General features: G+C 43.8%; 1 long non-coding RNA gene across 1 annotated transcript; it reads left to right on the top strand.

The window, feature by feature from the left end:
* The first annotated feature begins 715 nt into the window (after positions 1 to 715).
* On the top strand, positions 716 to 1,506 carry LOC115993557. The gene is made up of 3 exons (XR_004093016.1): positions 716 to 886; positions 991 to 1,031; positions 1,131 to 1,506. It is a non-coding gene; the product is annotated as an uncharacterized LOC115993557 (long non-coding RNA).
* The last annotated feature ends 12,439 nt before the right edge of the window (positions 1,507 to 13,945 follow it).

The following is a 13,945-nucleotide window of genomic DNA, read 5'->3' as shown; positions in this document are numbered from 1 at the left end:
TCGCGGCTTGGACTCGCAACACTGAATTGCGAGTCCAAGCCGCGAGCTAACTAAATTGCCAGACTGGACTTTTTCCCCTATAGTGCTCCAGCTGGCGTGATTGTTTAACTCCTCTACATGCTTCACTCATGTGCATCCTTTGGCAACTTGCAAGCGCGAGATCCAGTCGCGAGTCCCTTGCTGAGTGCACAATCTTGAGCTTTTCTTCACACTTTCTCACACACTACCCTTACATGATTCTCACCTAAATACATGGTTTCTAAATGCTGAATTATAAGCAAATTTGGCACGGAATAAAGCTAACAAGATAGTTAATTAAATTCAACCTTACACATGTCCATTGGGGAATACTTGAACTTGGATTTTAAAGTGATGACTGATAAGAATTTTGATCATGGATACTTGAATCTTACCATAACATGCAGCTTCCGTGTGTGAATTTTTAGCATTTGCATGGACCATGACAAACCATATATAACAGTAACACGAAAATGGGAAAAAACATTTGATCACTAGAAACATTCCTAACTTGCTCATAATTGATAGCAGGGTCCATCCACCAGTTTTCTAATAAGTAGCAATTGAGTAATTTTAACTTTTAAGCCCTTTCACCCAAAGAGATTGAACTAAGATCAAGATGTAATAAAAATATATAAAATACTAGTGTCGTATTCTGGAAAAATAAAGTTAAGCACATGGTGCTCGCTTTATTCATGAATGTTTTTTCAGCGTCACGGGCTGGGCTTTACAGGTGTCCAGGAACTAGCTATAAGTTCATTTGACCTTTGCTAAAATCCTAAAAACTCAATGGAGAAACTTGCTCAAGATCTGAAGAAGGGTTTTCTCCGTTTAGCTGAAAACATCAAAACCTGCAAACCTTGTAGAGGTAAAGCTATCACATTAGCATTTAATTTATTTATTTATTTAATTTTTATCTCTTCCTTCCTTTAATTTCCTCAACTCAAGTGCAATTTTCCTATTTTTGACCAGGAAATGAAAATGGAGATGAACCCAAGTTGGAATCTGTTGAGGTATGTGTTAGTGTTGTGTGATTTAATGTGCAATTTTGATGTTATAAACTCATAAAAACAAATTAAAGGGTGTTGAACTATATAGATCTTCCTTTACAGAAATTAAGTGTACAAGAGAGAGCCATCCACATCACAGCGGCAAGGGGTCCAAAGCGCCCAAGTGTCCCTAAAGGGGCCCCTCCTCAGACCAGCTGATGAACACTATTAGTTCATGGAAGTTCTGGATGTTGTCATCAATGGTTTTTCACTTCAAGATGTGTGATTTCTATTCTTTTTCATTTATTCCTTGTTCATATCTTTTCGGGTGTATTTGTAATTTTTTTTTAAAGATTTTCGGGTGTATTTTTAATCGTTATTACTAGGACTAAAGATTATTTTGAACTCTACTATAGGGAAAAATATCTCTCGTTCAGTTTTAAAACTAAAGAACCTCAGTTAGATTGGATTTAACAAAAAAGATTATGAATCTTTTTCTTTTTGAGAAGAAATTAGAAAAAGATTATGTATCTTAATTTCGAAGATAACAGCAGAAGTGGAGGCTCCAATGTGTTAGATATTCTTTTCACAGCTATCAATCATGATTCATGACCTGTAAATCAATTATTTGTGTTTTATAACCACCCCCAGAATAAATAGTATTAAGCTAAAATTAATGTGTCATTATGAAGTATACACGTGTTAAATGTGGACGTTTTTTAAGAATGTGAATTCCTCGGCTGATGTAAAAGTGTGTTTAAATATAGTGTGAAATAATTAGAGAGTGAAATAATAATTTCATTATAACAATTTTATACTTGGAAACACCAAACTCAAGCTGTTCCAACCGAGATAGTTAATTCTTTCACACATGCACAACAGCACCAAAAAAATAAATAAATAAATAAATCAAAGGCCACACTTTTTGATTCGAGTTAATTTCCATTGCTCTTTGTACACGCTATGTTGTGGATCTTTGGGTGGCAAGAAAACCAAAAACAGGTTATGATATGTGCAATTCAGAGAGAGAGGTCTTGATGGGGGCTTTTGATCTACTAAAGATTGTGGTGGCGCAGAGCAACAACAAGAAGGTCCATCTACGCTTTAAAGTCTAAACCCGACACAGTTCGACTACTTTCATTCAGAGTCACAAGTAACGACAGCAATAGTATCGCGTGCCTGTTTTAGCTATCCAAAGGAATAAAGACAAATAGGGATAATTCATTATAAATTGATTTAGCTATCCTTATCTATATAATTATATATATATATATATATATATATATATTGAATTGGCTATCCCCACTTTAGATCTCATATTATAAATTGATTTATTTTTTCTTTTCAAAATTCATTTTATATGATAATTATAATTAATACACTATTATCTCATTTATATGGGTCTCAAATACTATATATATATATATATATATATGTGTGTGTGTGTGTGCGCGCGCGTGTGCGCGTGCACGCGCATGTGCACGTGCATGTGTGCGCCTACTTGTATATATATATGTTGCCCCCCTTAAAATCAAATCCTGGTTTTGCCACTGTTAAAGATGATTCAAATTTCACTATATATATAAGTTCTACAAACATGTGCATCTATTTTTTTTTTTTAATACAAGATAAAATTCTACTTTAACCTAATCTAAATGCATATATGTGTGAAATTCTCTTTTGGAGACTTGAACTCTGGCTTTTTCCCCCACATTCCGCAAGTACTTATACTTGTGCATCAATTTTTAAACACAAAAAGAAAAGTAATTAAAAATTTTTATTTTTCATATTATAAATATGGTACTGTAAGGACACAATTTGTAACGACACGTAACAGTGTTGGGTTCGCACGTAAAAAGGCCCAAACAATATCATTTGTAGAGCGTGGGTTTGAAAGACTAGGCCTCAGTCACAAGACGGTGGTTTTCCATGGTGGTCATACATAATTAAATCGTGTTCGCCCTAGGAGTCTTTCTCCTGGAGGCGGGCTGGGAGGCTCTGGTTTTTAGCCATTTTTCCCAACCACTTTCTTGGTGCATTAACATTTACATTATATAGCCCTTCTTGGTTAATCTTAGCCCACCACTTGTTGGTCAGGCAGGTGCCTACTTCTGTACCCGTCCCATCAGCTGTCCCTCCTTACTTTCTGTTAGTTGCGATGATCGAAGTCGCCCTGCCCAGGCGTCTTTTCTCATTAACATGGTCAGGACGCAGGCTGGTGCATTTAATGCGGAGGGGACGTGTTTACCTTGAACTAATTTTGCACCGTACCTCCACGTAGGCCCCATTCTACTCGCATCTCCTTCAGGGGGCTGTTTGAGAATAGCCTTTATCGAGACGTTGCTCTTCCCCTTGAAGTCTTAGAGTGCCGAGGATAGGGTCGTCCTCAGCTGTTCCCCTTGACACCTCGGCCTTTCATCACTCGTCCTCAGCACACACCCTCCTCGGCACGGGCCTTGAGCCCTAATAGAACGTGGGCCGGATCATAAGTCCCCCGGCCCCACAATAGCCCCTCAAAATCCTGCTATCCGACTCCTCGGGCGGATAGGAGGGTTTTGATGACATTAGACATCTGCCAATGCCTGTCAATCCTTGTCACCTATCGGTTCCCGAGACTTTTCATCTACCCGAGACACGTTCTTGGAGCCCTTGGAAGGCGAAACGTGGCCTCATTAAATACGGGCGGCTCCGTGTCTCCCACGTTCTACGGCATGATGAAGATCGAACGGTGGTGATCCCTTGGTCTTTATAGGCGGGAAAACTTGTGCAATTACCCTAGAAAGTATAAAAGATTTTTTGGAACGGATCTGCCTCTTCAGTTTTGCACTTAAGAGTTCTAGCGCGTATACCCTGGGTTCATCTGAACTTTCGCCCAAACTCAAGTCTATCTCCAGCACAAAAAGCCTGTCCGAAGCGTCTTTCCTCTTTTATGTAAGTTCCTTACCTCCATTAATTCGTGCTTTTTCTTTTCTGGGTTTATTTTTCTTTGGTTCCCTTTCTTCTCCCATTGCTGGTTGAGTTCGTTTAGTTAATCATAGAAATGGTTACATCGAGACTAAGGAAATTAGTCGATACTGAAGAGGCGATGAATAAGTTTATCGCCGATTACAGGATTCCTCCCAACGTGAGTCTAAGGCATTGTAAGATGGGGGAATGGCACTATAAGAGGAAAACGGGTGAGGTAGTAATTCCCGTCCTCGCCTTTGTAGAGGGGGGTATGAGAATCCCTATGGGGTCGGTAACGAGGGGTTACCTCAGGCACTTCCGATTAGCCCCCACCCAGTGCGCCGGCAACGTGTTTAGGATTCTGGGTTGCGTGGATGCTTTAAACGAAAAGATGGGGTTAAGACTGACCCACCATGAAGTGAATTGGTGCTATAATCTCCAAAATTTGAAGGGGAAATCCTACTACATGAAGGCGAGAGACAAAAGGGTTCGATTAATCCAATGCCTCCCAGATTCCAACAAGGGATTAAACAAGGATTTCCTTATCGTCTTCGGTGAATGGCACGATGGCAATCCGTGCCCCATAGTAGAAGGAGAACCAGGTGGGGTATAGGGAATGGAGGGGCGTTGGCCCTTTGCGCCATTTCTAATCTGATGTGGTTCGGTAACTAACCATGCATATGTGTTTTTCTTTTGTAGATCCACACGCTTATCAACAACATTTTCACTTAGTTAACCGGGTGGACTTGGAGACTGTTCTACAAGCGACAGTTTTCGTAAATGACGGAGATGGTCAAGTCCGAGCCGCTCACAAAATGTTAGGGTATCCTCCCGTTCAGAAGTCATTTGCCGACCCTAGGCACGTGATCAGCAAGAGCCGCCCTCATTTTCCAAAAATTACTGTGGTCGAGACAGGATTTCTAATCTCCGAAGTACCATCTGTCCAAGGGAGCATCCCATTGGTGGGCCCCTCCTCGTCTCATCAAATAGCGGAGGACGAAGGCGAGTTAGATCAGCCTGAGGAAGGGTTTGGGGTGTTTGAACTAGCCAATCAATCCAAGGATCCTCCTGGTGATATAGGTGACCCAGCCTTGTCCGAGGCGGAATTGTCATCAGCAGGCACATCTTCTCAAGCCGAGATGAGACTCAAGAGAAAGCCCCCGACCACCCTACTCGAACTCCTCGAGGGTCAACCAGGGAAGGGTGCGCAGGGAACGCTTCAACCCAATGATCCTTCCCTACCACCCCCGCCCCAGGCTATCCAAACTAGGTCATCCTCCTCGAAGTCACAGCCACAATCTCCTCGCCCCAAACTTCCTGCTTCTCCCCCACCAGCTCTGCCTCCTCGGCCGGAAAGCACTGATTCAAAGAAGAAGAGGAGTCCCAATGGTAAGGAAACCGTGGAAGGGGGAAAGTACCAACCTTCTAAGGAGAGGGATGAAGCCCCGCGTGCGAAGCAATTAAAGATTGGGCCCTAAAACAAGGGTAAGGAGACCGAAGTCCAACCTTCCCAAGGCAAGGGAAAGGGTATCGAGGCCCAATCCTCGCCAAGCGCCTGGCTTCCCGCCCCAATGCTCCATGGTGGTCCACTGCTGAAAACCGCGTCCATGAGGGATTTTGGAGATGGCGAGGGTGGGTACGTGGCAGACGCACTAAGGAGAACCATGCTACTTCCCACCGACATGAATAGGTTGAAGAAAATGAGGATGCAGGAGGTCTTCCTCAGTACGAAGAGGTACCTGGGCATGGTAAGGCTCTTGAAACCTAAAACTTTATTAACTCTCACTCCCGGTTTGTCATTCACGATGTATTTATCTCCCTTGACAGGCACTTCAGGCCACCTATAGAATGGAGGAGGAGGTGAACAATAAGAGTAAGGCGGCCGAGAATGAACGCAACAAGTGCTTAGTGGCCGCGCGGACTCTCCAAGCCTCTGAGGAGGACCTTGCCAAGGCTAAGACTGCCTTAACAGACGCTATCCGAGAAAGGGATAACGCCTCGGCGGGTTTAGCTAGCGCTCAAAAACAAGCCGAGGATCAAACAAAATGCCTGCTAGAAGCCGAGGATCAGTTGCGAATAGCCAAGGAGCTGGTCAAGGACTTAAATAAAAGACTAGCCACGGCAGAGCATGACAAAGGTATGACGGAGTATGCCCGTGACGAAGCCATAAAGACCAAGCAGAAGGCCGAGTTTGCCAGAAACGAGGCTGAGGCTGCCAAGGAAACGGCCGAGGATGATGGTTATAATGCGGGGGTAGTTGAAACCCAAGCCATCCTTAAAGCCCAGATTCCTGGAGTATGCAGGCTTTACTGCTCCCAGGTTTGGGAAGAGGCCTTGAAGCGAGCTGGGGTGAATGCTTCATCCGACTTGTGGAAAGTGGAGAACATATTCTACCCTACAGTTATCCGTGAGGCCACCTCTACCAGCTCCGTGGCTGTGAGTGACCAACCCGAGGAAGGGGTTACTCAGTCGGAAACCGTACAGGTCGACGCCTCTCCTGGCGAGACGCTCAGAGAGGGAGAACTTCAGGATGTGATAGAAATATCTCAGCGTATGGATCCGAGGTACCCAAAGAGGTTACTAAGCCCGTGGTTGGCACTCAAATGCCTAATGCTGAGGAGCCAGCTATACTTGCCCAGCCCCTACAGGCAATTCCCCTTGCTGTGGTCCCCCGGAGTACTGACATTGACCTTGTTCAGCCTTCCTCAGAAGGGACTATCCTCCAGGGCGTCGAAGCTGATCCCGTTCCGCCTTCCCAGGACGTGGCCGACACAAAATTAAAGGAGTAGAAACCCTAACCAGGCTTCGTACTTGTTTTTAGTTTAACTATTAACTTGTTTCTTTTCCATTTTGAAAACTTTGTAATCTACTAGTAGTTTGAACCTGTTGAACACATATGTATGAAATCCTTTTCTTCCTTTTTCCTTTTGGGTTACTTGTTAGTTGCCCTTGTCGATACTTACTATTGTTTATGGATTTTGAACTAATTACCTTAACACGTATAAATAGTTGTGCATGCGATAAATTTAGAATCATGTTTCAGAACGTTAGCTTACCTGCACCTGCAGAGCCTTGAACTCATTTCTAACCCTCATTCAATGGAGACACAGGCATCATCCGAGATGTCACGTGTAGTTGCTAGGTCCTGCTTAGTATCCAGGTTTCTTTAAAGTAGTTGGCTTCCTCATAGGTTTGAGTCCGAGGATCATGCAATACCTTGGTTCTGTCCAAAACTTGGTTTTGATAAGTAGTTGGTTCCCCATAAGTTTGAGTCCGAGGACCATGCAATACCTTGGTTCTGTCCAAAACTCGATAGATATTGATAAGTAGTTGGTTTCCCCATAGGTTTGAGTCCGAGGACCATGCAATACCTTGGTTCTGTCCAAAACTCGATAGATATTGATAAGTAGTTGGTTTCCCCATAGGTTTGAGTCCGAGGACCATGCAATACCTTGGTTCTGTCCAAAACTTGATAGATATTGATAAGTAGTTGGTTTCCCCATAGGTTTGAGTCCGAGGACCATGCAATACCTTGGTTCTGTCCAAAACTCGATAAATATTGATAAGTAGTTGGTTTCCCCATAGGTTTGAGTCCGAGGACCATGCAATACCTTGGTTCTGTCCAAAACTTGATAGATATTGATAAGTAGTTGGTTTCTCCATAAGTTTGAGTTCGAGGACCATGCAATACCTTGGTTATGTCCAAAACTCGATAGATATTGATAAGTAGTTGGTTTCCCCATAGGTTTGAGTCCGAGGACCATGCAATACTTTGGTTCTGTCCAAAACTCGATAGATATTGATAAGTAGTTGGTTTTCCCATAGGTTTGAGTCCGAGGACCATGCAATACATTGGTTTTGTCCAAAACTTGATAGATATTGATAAGTAATTGGTTTCCCCATAGGTTTGAGTCCGAGGACCATGCAATACCTTGGTTCTGTCCAAAACTCGATAGATATTGATAACTAGTTGGTTTCCCCATAGGTTTGAGTCCGAGGACCATGCAATACCTTGGTTCTGTCCAAAACTTGATAGATATTGATAAGTAGTTGGTTTCCCCATAGGTTTGAGTCCGAGGACTATGCAATACCTTGATTCTGTCCAAAACTCAGTTTTTTCTTCCAAGTAGTTGGGGGAATTAACCCCTCAACTATGCTATGAGACCTTGGTTTTAGGGGAACTAGCTCCTCGGCCAAGCCCCTAGAACCATCCGTGCGGCTGACGCTACGAAACGTAGTCCTTAGTAAAGAAACATAGCCCCTAGTGGAATTTTACGATAGAACACTACAACCAGCTGTTAGAAATGACAAGGGAACTATCTCGACCTACCGCCTAATGCCAACACACAAGCCTTTCCCATAGACGGCGCCAATTGTAAGGACACGATTTGTAACGACCCGTAACAGTGTTGGGTTCGCACGTAAAAAGGCCCAAACAATATCATTTATAGAGCGTGGGTTTGAAAGGCTAGGCCTCAGTCACAAGACGGTGGTTTTCCGTAGTGGTCATACATAATTAAATCGTGTTCGCCCTAGGAGTCTTTCTCCTGGAGGCGGGCTGGGAGGCTCTGGTTTTTTGCCATTTTTCCCAGCCACTTTCTTGGTGCATTAACATTTACATTATATAGCCCTTTTTGGTTAATCTTAGCCCTCCACTTGTTGGTCAGGCAGGTGCCTACTTCTGTACCCGTCCCATCAGCTGTCCCTCCTTACTTTCTGTTAGTTGCGATGATCGAAGTCGCCCTGTCCAGGCGTCTTTTCTCATTAACATGGTTAGGACGCAAGCTGGTGCATTTAATGCGGAGGGGACATGTTTACCTTGAACCAATTTTGCACCGTACCTCCACGTAGGCCTCATTCTACTCGCATCTCCTTCAGGGGGCTGTTTGGGAATAGCCTTCATCGAGACGTTGCTCTTCCCCTTGAAGTCCTGGAGTGTCGAGGATAGGGTCGTCCTCAGCTGTTCCCCTTGACACCTCGGCCTTTCATCACTCATCCTCGGCACACACCCTCCTCAGCACGGGCCCTGAGCCCTAATAGAACGTGGGCCGGATCATAAGTCCCCCGGCCCCACAGGTACCAATGGCCTTTATTACCGTGTAAATTTGCAATTTTGTTTTGGTAGTAAACTTTGTAATAGCTTCAGCATTTCCTTACTCTAAAAGCTTAAAAGTAATGGGCTTAGGCACAGTCACGTTAGAAGAAGTCTAGTGAAAATATTTATGTAAAGTTTTCACAACTGTTGAGGATATTTTGTATTGGTGATTGATAAAATAGTGTAAATAGTAAGTAAATATAAAAGTGATTTTTTTTTTTTTAAATAAAAAATTTGTATCCCTGACCTACTCTTGCTTATAATTTTATATCAATCATTGATTTTTTTTTTTTTATTACCCTATATAGTAATCTATTGACTATTGGCACTTGAGTAGTAAATATTAATATATTATCCCTTCAAACTATGATTAAACCCAAATTGATAGATAATAACCTTATTAATATATTATTTATTAGTTCCTTGATTTCTTGAGTTGATAGATAGATACCACTGCACAAACAAAAATAGATAGACACCACTGCATCGGCTAAGAACCGCTTAATCCTTATCTGACCGAACTTTAATTTTTTTTTCCCCGTCCTAAAATTTCACGCCAACCATTCAGGATTGATGGCCGTGGGTTTTTTTTTTTTTTTTTTTTTTTTTTTTTTTTTTTGGGCCACTTAAGAATAAACTGGAAAAAAGAAAATCCAAAGATTCACTTGCCCTTTTTTTGTTTTCTTCTCATGTTGTGTTTGTTTGACGGTGAAACAGAGTGGATAGAAAATTTTGGAGAGAAAATAAGAAGGAAAACTTTTTTGAGTGTATTTGGTTGGATAGGAAGGAAAGAAAATAAATGGTAGGGTCTAACCGTCTAAGTGTTTTCTCTTTGGGTCCACTAAAAAGTTTTCTCTTTAAAATGAAGAGAAAACTGAAGAGAGAAAATAAGGCTGCTTAATGGACAAAAATGCCCATGTCCAGTTCCTTTCTTTCTTTCTTTTTTTCGTTTTTTTTTTCTTAACTGGACGTTGCTCTTTTTTTTCTTGTGTGATAATTGTTTTGTTTTTCTTATTTTTTTATTTTTTTTATTTTTTTGTTTTGTTTAACTAGACTTGATTTTTTTTGGAACATGATTTTTACTTTTTAATAAATTAGGTGATTGCTTTTTTTTAGTTGTTTGTCACATTTTTGTTTTAACTGGTAATCATTTTATAAAAAGGGTGTATGAGCAAATTTATACATACTTACTTTTTCTATCCCTTCATTTTTCCACTCCTAACCAAACAAAAATGAGAGAAATTAAAATTTTTTCTATCTTCCCACTTTTCTATCCTCCCACCATTTTCTATCCTCCTACTTTTCTATCCCTCCAACCAAACGGACCCTTAATCATGCAATTAGCCAACATTAGATATAGAATATAGATTGGAAGTATATATTCTTTATAAATGGTAATGTTTAATCTAGACCATAACGCATGCTGTAAGGACTCGATTTGTAACGACCCAAAATGATGTTGGGTTCGCACGTAAAAAGGCCCAAACAATATCACTTATAAAGCGTGGGTTTGAAAGACTAGGCCTTGGTCACCGGACGAGGGTTAGTCGACTTGTTCATACAGAATTAGGCCGTGTTCGCTCGAGGAGTCTTTCTCCTTGAGGCGGTCTGGGAGGCTCTGGTTCTTAGCCTTTTTTCTCAGCCTCCTTTCGTGGGGAATCAACCTTCACATTATATAACCCTTCTTGGTTAATCTTAGCCCTCCATTTGTTGATCAAGCAGGTGCCTACTTCAATACCCGTCCCATCAGCTGCCTCCCCTTACTTTTTGTTAGTTGCGATGATCGAAGTCACCCTGTTCAGGCGTTTTTTCTCATTAATATGGTTAGGACGTTGGCGGGTGCAGTTAATGTGGAGGAGACGTATTTACTTTGAGCTAGTTTTGCACCGTACCCTCACGTGGGTCCCATTCTACTCGCCTCTCCTTTAGGGGACTTTTTAGGGGCAGCCTTTCAATGAGATGTTGCTCTTCCCTTTGAAGTCTTGGAGTGCCGAGGACAGGGTCATCCTCAGCTGTGCTCCCGGCACTTCTGCCTTTCCCTATTCGTCCTCGGCAAATACCTTTCTCGGCACGGGCCCTGGGCCCTAGTAGAGCGTGGGCCGGATCATAAGTTCCCTGGCCCCACAATAGCCCCTCAAAATCCTGCCATCTAGCTCCTCGGACGGATAGAAGGGTTTTGATGACATGAGACATCTGTCAATGCCTGTCAATCCTTATCACTTATCGGTTCCCGAGACTTTTCGTCTGCCCGAGACACGTTCCTGGAGACTTTGGAAGGTGAAACGTGGCCTCATTAAATGCGGGCGGCTCTGTGTTTCCCACGTTCTACGGCATGATGGAGATCTAACGGTGGGGATTCCTTGGCCTTTATGGGGGGGAAAATTCGTGCAGTTACTCTCAATAGGAAGCATAAATGATTTCTGGAACGGACTTGTCTCTTCAGTTTTGCACTTAAGAGTTCTAGCGCGTATACCCTGGGTTTCATCTGAACTTTCGTCCAAACTCAAGTCTATCTCCAGCACAAAAAGCCTGTCCGAAGCATCTTTCCTCTTTTCTGTAAGTTCCCTGCCTCCATTAACTCGTTCTTTTTCTTTTCTGGGTTTATTTTTCTCTGGTTCCCTTTCTTCTCCTGTCATTGGTTGAGTTTGTTTAGTATCTCATAGAGATGGTTAAATTGAGACTGAGGAAATTAGTTGATACTGAGGAGGTGATAGAAAAGTTCATCGCCGATTACAGGATTCCTCCCAACGTAAGTCTGAGGCATTGTAAGATGGGGGAGTGGTACTTCCTGAGGGGAACGGGGGAGGTGGTAATTCCTGTCCTCGCCTTCGTAGAGGGGGGTATGAGAATCCCCATGGGGCCGGTAACGAAGGGTTACCTCAGGCACTTCCGACTAGCCCCCACCCAGTGCACCGGCAACATGTTTAGGATTCTGGGTTGTGTGGATGCCTTAAACGAAAAGATGGGGCTAAGATTAACCCACCACGACGTGAATTGGTACTATAATCTCCAAAATTTGAAGGGGAAATCCTACTATATGAAGACGAGAGACGAGAGGGTTCGACTAATTCAATGCCTCCCTGATTCCAACAAGGGATTAAACAAGGATTTCCTTATCGTCTCCGGTGAATGGCATGATGGCGATCCGTGCCCCACGGTAGAAGGAGAACCAGGTGGGGTATAGGGAATGGATGGGCGTCGACCCTTTGCGCCATTCTAATTTGATGTGGTTCGGTAACTAACCATGCGCATGTGTTTTTTTTTTTTTTTTTTTTGTAGATCCACACGCTTTTCACCGACACTTTCACCTAGTTAACTGGGTGGACTTGGAGACTGTTCTTCAAGCGGCAGTTTTCGTAAATGACGGAGATGGTCAAGTCCGAGCTGCTCACAAAATCTTAGGGTATGCTCCCCTTCAGAAGTCATTTGCAGACCCCAGGCACGTGATCAGCGCCAGCCGTCCTCGGCTCCTAAAAATTGCCGTGGTCGAATCAAGATTTTTAATTTCCGAAGGATCATCTGCCCCAGAGGGCATCCCACTAGTGGACCTCTTCTCTTCTCACCCAGCAGCGGAGGACGAAGGAGAGTTAGATCGATCCGAGGAGGGATTTGGGGTATTTGACCTAGCCGACCAATCTGAGGATCCTTCTGGTGATATAGGTGACCCGGCCTTATCTGAGGTGGAATTGTCATTAGTAGGCACATCTTCCCAAACCGAGATGGGACTTAAGAGAAAGCCCCCGACCAGCTTATTCGACCTCCTCGAGGGTCAACTGGGGAAGGGTGCGCAGGGAACACCACAGTCCAGTGCTCCGTCCCCACCACCTCAACCCCAGACTTTCCAGACTAGGTCATCCTCCACAAGGTCACAGCCACAATTTCCCCGCCTCAAACTTCCTGCTCCTCCCCAACCAGCTCTGCCTCCTCGGCCGGAGACCACTGACTCAAAGAGAAAGAGGAGTCCCAAGGGTAAGGAAACCATGGATGGAGGAAAATCCCAACCTTCTAAGGAGAGGGAGGAAGCCCCGCGTGTAAAACAATTGAAGATTGGGCACCAAAGTAAGGGTAAAGAGACCGAAGCCCAATCTGCCCAAAGCAAGGGAAAAGGGATCGAAGCCCAATCCTTGGCAAGCACCTGGCTTCCCGCCCCAATACTCCACGGGGGGCCACTGTTGGAAACCGCGTCCATGAGGGACCTTGGAGATGGCGAGGGTGGTTATGTGGCAGACGCATTAGGGAGAACCGTGTTACTTCCCACCAACGTGGATGAGTTGAAGAAAATGAGGATGCATGAGGTTTTCCTCAGTACGAAGAGGTACTTGGGCATGGTAAGGCTCTTGAAACCTAAAACTTTATTAACTCTTGCTCCTGGTCTGTCACTCACGATGTATTTATCTCACTTGACAGGCTCTCCAGGCCACCTATAGGATGGAGGAGGAAGTGAACAAGCAGAGTAAGGCGGCCGAGAATGAACGCTCCAATCGCTCGGAGGCCACGCGGACTCTCAAAGCTTCCGAGGACGACCTCACCAAGGCCAAGGATGCCTTAAAGGAAGCTATCCGAGATAGGGATAGCGCCTCGGCGGGTTTAGATGGCGCCCAAAAACAGGCCGAAGAACAGACAAAACGTCTACTCGAAGCCGATGATCAGTTGCGAATAGCCAAGGAGCAGATCAGTGATTTAAAGAAAAGACTGATCTTGGCAGAGAATGATAAAGGTGTGGTGGAGTATGCCCGGGACGAAACCATGAGGGCCAAGCGGGAGGCTGAGTTTGCTAGAAAAGAGGCTGAGGCTGCCAAGGAAACGGCCGAGGATGAGGGTTACAACGCTGGGGTAGCTGAAACCCAAGCCTCCCTTAAGGCCCAAATTCTCGGAGTATGTAGGCTATACTGCTCCC

The sequence above is a fragment of the Quercus lobata genome, chromosome 6 (assembly GCF_001633185.2).
Source record: "Quercus lobata isolate SW786 chromosome 6, ValleyOak3.0 Primary Assembly, whole genome shotgun sequence".
NCBI lineage: Eukaryota > Viridiplantae > Streptophyta > Magnoliopsida > Fagales > Fagaceae > Quercus > Quercus lobata.
The sequence above is the reverse complement of the archived record's forward strand: the minus strand, read 5'-3'. Positions and strand labels throughout refer to the sequence as shown.